Source organism: Apium graveolens, chromosome 3 (assembly GCF_009905375.1).
Source record: "Apium graveolens cultivar Ventura chromosome 3, ASM990537v1, whole genome shotgun sequence".
In the NCBI taxonomy this organism is placed as follows: Eukaryota; Viridiplantae; Streptophyta; class Magnoliopsida; order Apiales; family Apiaceae; genus Apium; species Apium graveolens.
The window spans coordinates 206,087,820-206,094,706 of NC_133649.1; the positions used below are offsets into that span (position 1 = coordinate 206,087,820).

Genomic DNA, 6,887 nt, shown 5'->3' on the forward strand with positions numbered 1-6,887 from the left:
CCACCTTGACCAACACATCCTCCACAATGCCTCGTGGATATGTAATAGAATGATCGGCCAACTGTAAGGACATATATGTCAGCTTCGGATCAGGTAGACCAAGCTTCTTGAAGATAGACAAGGGCATCAGATTGATGCTAGCTCCCAAATTATATAAACACGTGTCGAATGACAAGTTTCTGATGGTGCAAGGAATAGTGAAGCTTCCAGGATCTTTAAGCTTCGGAGGCAACTTCTGTTGCACCAAAGCACTGCATTCCTCCGTTAGAGCAATGGTCTCTAAGTCATCGAGCTTCAATTTTCGAGAAAGAATACCTTTCATAAACTTTGCATAGCTAGGCATCTGTTCAAGAGCTTCAGCGAAAGGTATGTTGATGTGAAGTTTCTTGAAAACTTTCAAAAACTTAGCAAATTACTTATCCAACTTCTGCTTTTGCAACCTTTTAGGAAAAGGAGGTGGAGGATAGACCTGTTTCTCCCCTTTATTACCCTCATGAGGAGGTGTGCCATAGTTTTCTTCCTTGATTCCACTTCTGCTTCCTTCTGCACATCTTCTTCAGCCAAAACTTCAGATTCTAGAACTTGAGATTTTTTAGGCTCTTCGTCTTGCTGAATTTTGGGGCTTGTGACCTTTCCAAACCTCAAGGTGATGGCATTCACCTGTTCTTCAACATCCCTCTTGCCCGGATTAGCTTCTGTATCACTAGGAAGCGTTTCTGGTGGTCGATTCAATAAGGCGTTAGCAATTTGCTCTATTTGGTTCTCCAGAGTCTTAATAGAAACAGCCTGGCTTTCGCATATAAGAGCCTGAGTTTTGCACATAAGTCTCAACTCCTTCAATTCAGATTTTTCATTCGAAGATTGACCGGCACTTCCATGCGGTTTTTCTTAAAGTTGGATTTGTTGTCTTGGTGCATACTGTTGTTGAAAACCAGGGGGGTTGAATTGCTTATTTCCAAACTGCTGGAACGACTGTTGTATCACATTCTGATTGTTGCTCCAGCTGAAGTTAGGATAATTCCAGTTGTCAAGATGATAAGTGTCTGGAACTGGTTGCTGCGATCTCTGAAAGTTGCTCCCAAACTGAGCTGATTCACTAGATATAGCGCATTGCTCCGTCGCATGCGAACCTGCACACAGCTCCAAACACTGGTTATATGATTAACACCATAGTTAGCCAGAGAATCGATCTTCATAGACAACGCCTTTAGTTGAGCAGTGATAGCCGTAGCTATATCCACTTCAAGAACTCCTTTTACCTTGCCCCGTGGCAATCTCTAGGTTGTATACTGATATTCATTAGCAGCCATCAGTTCATTTAGATCATAAGCTTCCTCATAGCTTTTTGCCCATAATGCTCTTCCTGATGCTGCATCGAGCATGGGTCTTGACTGTGCTCCCAAACCGTTATAGAAGCAATTAATGATCATCCAATCAGGTATTCCATGATGAGGACACTTCTTAAGCATCTCTTTGTAGCGCTCCCAAGCTTCATATAAAGATTCTCCTAATTTCTGTGCAAATTGAGTAAGAGCATTCCTGATTGCAGCTGTCTTTGCTATAAGAAAGAATTTAGTGAGAAACTTTTGAGCAAGATCTTCCCAAGTAGTAATCGAACCAGCTGGTAGATAGTGTAACCATCTCTTAGCCTTGTCCCTCAGAGAGAATGGGAATAGTCTCAGCTTCACGGCATCTTCATAAATACCGTTGAACATGAAGGTGTCGCAGATCTCAATGAAATCCCTAATGTACATATTGGGATCTTCCGTTGGAGAACCCCCAAACTGGATTGAATTCTGCACCCATTGAATTATGTCAGGCTTGATCTCAAAAGTATTAGCTGTGATAGCTGGCCTGACAATGCTAGATTGAATATCATTGATCTTGGGTTGAAAAATATCCATCAAGGCCTTCGATCGTGCTGCTGGATCTCCCGTTGTAATGAGTACCTGAAACACAACAAGTAAACCGTGAAAGTAAAAGAGTCTGAGTCAGTGAACTTTAATGACCACTGATGACAAGCACATAAACTAAAAATTAACTCTGAGTCCCCAGCAGCAGCGCCAAAAACTTGTTAGGGCAAAAATACGCGCTAAAATTCACGCAAGTATACGCGTTCGAAATTAGTATAAGATATAAATCAGATTCGTTCCCACAGAGACTAGTTCAGGTTAAGTTCAATTTATGCACCTATGTAACAATGTATCAATGCTAAGACAAATAACAAATTGGGTTTTGATTAAACTAAGAATTAAGCTAACAAATATAACTAAAAGAACAAGAATGGTTGAATTAATATATACGACAAACATGAGATCCTAACTTCATTACTACTTCATTCAAAGTCATTGTTCTTAACCTTAGCATGTGATGGTGATGACACTAATCAGATAATACGAAACTAGTAAATGCCAACTTTCGTTGTACGAATACCCTACTATCAAGCATCCACAAAAGAGATAGAAGTTGAATAGACACCAATTATGCTTAGTCCTTATATGTCTATAAGAATTTGACAACATAACGGTTTAATGCACAAGTTATCTATCGTGATTACTTAGGGCAAGTAAGATGGTTAAAATTAACTACGAATCATGCATAACAATAACACATGAACCTATGCTAGTATGGTAAGTTCTAAACCTCTATATTCACTTTCGCTTCAATAGAGATTAGCACGCTATCTTATATGTTAGCCACGCACATAAGACGAATAAGCACAACCAATACTAGGATATCAATCAATCACCACACACCAAGATATCGAAACAAATTAACTATAGAAATCCATAAGTAAATCTGTCGGAACCCCACGATAACGATTAGTTCATAATCGAATTCATCATCACCATGGGTTCCAATGAAAGCATGACATAAAACATATAAGAGTACTAGGGTTCAAAGACAAATCGAAAACAAGCATCCAAGTATCAACTATATTAAAGGAAATAAAAGTATTCTTCTCCGTAGCCGTCTCGTGCTCTCTAGGTCTTCTTATTGCTCTCCCAAGCCTCCTTGTTGTTGAAAACGTCTTTTTATTGATATATATAAGCTCCAGGATGACCAGGATTCTCATAATTTTTAATTTCGACTAAAATCAGGATTCTGGTGCAGAAACCGGGCACGGGCGCGCTGTTTTCGAGCGCGGCCGTGCTGGAATAGTATTTTCATCGGCGCGGGGGTGCTAGTTCTGGCGCGGCCGCGCTGACATTCTGAAAAAATTCTGACAATTCTTCTTTTGGACATATCTTGAGTTCTGCTCATCAGAATTAGGCGATTCAACTGCCCACGCGAAACTAACGAGATTCTCTACAACTTGAGAATGACCTAGACTTCCAATTCTGATTCCAATTCTGATCTCTTTTCAACATATTTCCTTGAAAAGCTCTTTTCTTCATTTAACTGATGCCTGAAATGTAATAACACAAAAATACATCAAAAATACCAAAAACTTGAGTCCAAAACACCAACTTAAGCCTGTAATGAAGCGTTCCAAGTAGATATAAAATCCACTTATTAGTTGCTGGAATTTATTTATTGATTAAACAGGTTATTTTGGATTGAGGTTTCATAGTAACGACCCAATCCCTTGACCCCAGATTTGGGGGTGTTACACAAGTGGGCTTGTATTATCATAAGAGTCTTTGGCACATATTTTTCTAAAAATAGTTGAGTTAACACCAGTGAATGCTAAGAGATAGAGTTACAATCCATTTAATGTAGGAAAGATTTTATGGGTATATCTTCTGTAAACCTTTAGGAGATCACACTCTCGTTTACTAGTTTAACGGGTTGGTACACCTAAAAGTACCTGTGATTCCTACGACGGTGAGTTAGGTTTTTCTTTAATCTCGAGGACGAGCTTGGTTTTGATATGGGGGAATTTGATAACATATTTTTATTATTTAATATTAGGGTACTATTTTGATTAGTTAGTAAGTTATTTTCCTCTTTTACGCTTGGTTTTGCGGTGTTTCTGATTGTGCAGGTATTAAAGAAGTTTTACGGGATTTGCCGTTAAATAGAATGAATTAGGCCACAAGACAAAATATTGCGATATGTTATCATGAGTCAACAAGATCTTGGTGAATCTAGCGGAAATTGTTTTATACAGGAAAGCTGTGCAAGCATTTGGTCACGAAGATTGTTGTAAATCAATTAGGAGATCTTTGTAATTAATGCTAATGTATAGGTTTTTAGTATAAATAGACCCCCTAGCCTCATTGTAAAAACATATCTTACCTCTCATCACACAACATCTCATCTCACACATCTCTTACCTCTCTCTTCATCTTTCTCCCTTGTAAATATTTGTTTATTATTCAATAAAAGCTTAAAGTTCGTCTCGATTCTTAGTATGATTTCTTTACTTTCTTATACCATGATGGTCTGGATGATGTTCAACTAAGCCCTCTCTAAGGGGCGGATGTAGTTGGATAAGAGACCTGATATCATGGTACATGCACTTTAATTGCTACATATTTGTTTATTGATTATCTCCAATATCATGTCTATATGAGTATTTTCATACGTTCCACACAAGTAAAGTTGGTAGTTCGTATAGTTATGATCCATATGATTTTGAGAGTTCATTTAATTGGTAAAATAAATGTGAAATATTTTTATGGTTTTGAATGAAACTTGATTTGGAGTCATTGGATGTCTTTACTCTAAATACTTGTGAGTTTATTTACAATTAAAAATACATGTTTATCCCATAATATTCGTGTTTAGCCGATGAAATCCGTTCCTTAGATCTTTAAAAGTGATATTTTAAGTGCTAATATAATTATTTCATTAGTTTATTAAATTAAAAACTTGATTCGCGTTCTCTGTGATTCGACCCGTACTTGCCCCCGTACTCACGTACGCCCGTGCACTTGCGGTTTTACTAGTTTCGGATTTTTCCCCAACAATAAGCTTGGAACAAATTTAATTTCTAGTTTCGCCAATTTGTGGAGGAAAAATCTTTGGTACTAACTACTATGTACAAGTAATACAAGCTCAAGATTTAGTCCTTAATGTTTATCTTATTAAACTTCACATAATAGATATAAGTACATGTTTATCCTGTGATCGCTATAGATTAGGGCTGCTCACGGGTTGTCAACCCGTTGCAACCGACCCAATCCAACCCTGAATTGGACCAACTAAATCAAACCATCCAAAACCGTAATTTAATTGAGTTGATCTTTAATTGGGCTGTTTATAATGGGTTGGGTCAAAATTTCCCTATTTAAAACTTTAACCCAGCCCAACCCGGTTTAGTTTGCATTTCCTTGGAGTTTTTCTAACAACCAATTCATGCATATTTGTATAAAACTTTTAAGTTCCTGCAAGTTTATGTACGACCAAGATTTTAGGTTTTAATTTATGTTTAGGGAATGATCCAGACAAGTGTTGGGCGGCAGTATTCATTTTCATAATAAGATTTACCTAGCATTAGACCTGGCAACGTTCCTGTCGTGTACAAACGTTCCGTGTACTTTCATATTTTCGTGTACCAAATCTTAAATACGAACCCGACACGTATTTGGATTCGTGTACCAATTTGGTGACACTAACCCGACACTAATATATTCGTGTTTATCCGTTTTGTTATTAGAGGATGTTATTACCGACTACTACAAGATTTTTAAATTGTAGTCGGGGGTCTTGTTTTGAAGCAGATATCATGTATGCTAGTGATGCAGATACCATGTATGCATACATGATATCTGCTTCAAAACAAAGACCCCCGATTACAATTTAAAAATCTTGTAGTAGTCGGCAATAACATCCTCAAATAACAAACAGTAAAAGGAAAATAAATTTAAGATATAATTTCCCCGTTTTAAGTTTTATTCCTAATCTATAATAATCAACTTTAGTTTGCTATATATGATTTAATTATAAAAATATATTATTGTTTACAATCCGATCAACCCAACCGTAACCAACCCAAACCATCATACTATAAGTAAGATTGGGGTTTTTAAAATTTTCGAGATTAATGGATTAAATTTTTTGCAACCCGTACTAAATGAATTGGGTTGTTAAAATAATCAAACCGGGCCAATCCAGCCTTGTGCACTGCCATAGATAGTTGAACTTCATTAACGGTTTATAAGCGTTTTTAACCACAGCTTTCTTGAGAAATCGAACTTAGTGTTACATGAAGCGAAAAAATCAGTTGGTGTCCAGCTGGGATTGTTGTATAGAGTCCATAGTGATTAGAAGGAAATTTGTTTCATTTTCTTTTGTGTTCATAATCTCTCAATCTCGTTTCTTTACCCAGTTTTGCTATCGTTCCATCATCAAATAAGTTAAGATTTCATAATCTCTCTTTCTCGTCTCTTTGCCCGGTTTTCTTATGGTTCCATTATCAAACAAGTATACTCCCATCTCTTATAAAACTTTCTAATGCATCTTTTTTCGCAATCCTAGAACAAAATTATAGCTTAGTAAATTTGGTATTCTAAGTGACATCACGACATTTAGTGATTTGCTTGAAGAAACCCGATCCTCCAGCTAAAATTAGCAGTAATGGATAAGTAGATAAGATTCAGACTTGGCCTACTAATTCAATTATTTATTTATTTATTTAATTAAAAAAAGAGAGTATATATTAGGTAAGAATGAGAAAGACAAATCGACAAGTACAGGTCAGTTGACCGCAAGTAAACTCTTAAATCACTGAAAATTTGAATACTATTACAAAATATAGTATTTGTCATGTAAACTGTAGGAACGTCAGAAAAATGTTAATAAATTTACATAAAATATTAGTATATATTGGTTGAAAGGAAGGCGAGCATTAGAAAATGGAATGCATAGGAAATACAGTAGTAGTTGTTATCAGCTACTAGTCAAACTATTTAAGTTGGGATAGAATCATAGTACTTGTT

General features: G+C 36.5%; 1 non-coding gene across 1 annotated transcript; it reads left to right on the forward strand.

The window, feature by feature from the left end:
* Positions 1-1,440: 1,440 nt before the first annotated feature.
* Positions 1,441-1,547, forward strand: LOC141716025 (small nucleolar RNA R71). The gene has a single exon (XR_012572759.1). It is a non-coding gene; the product is annotated as a small nucleolar RNA R71 (small nucleolar RNA).
* The last annotated feature ends 5,340 nt before the right edge of the window (positions 1,548-6,887 follow it).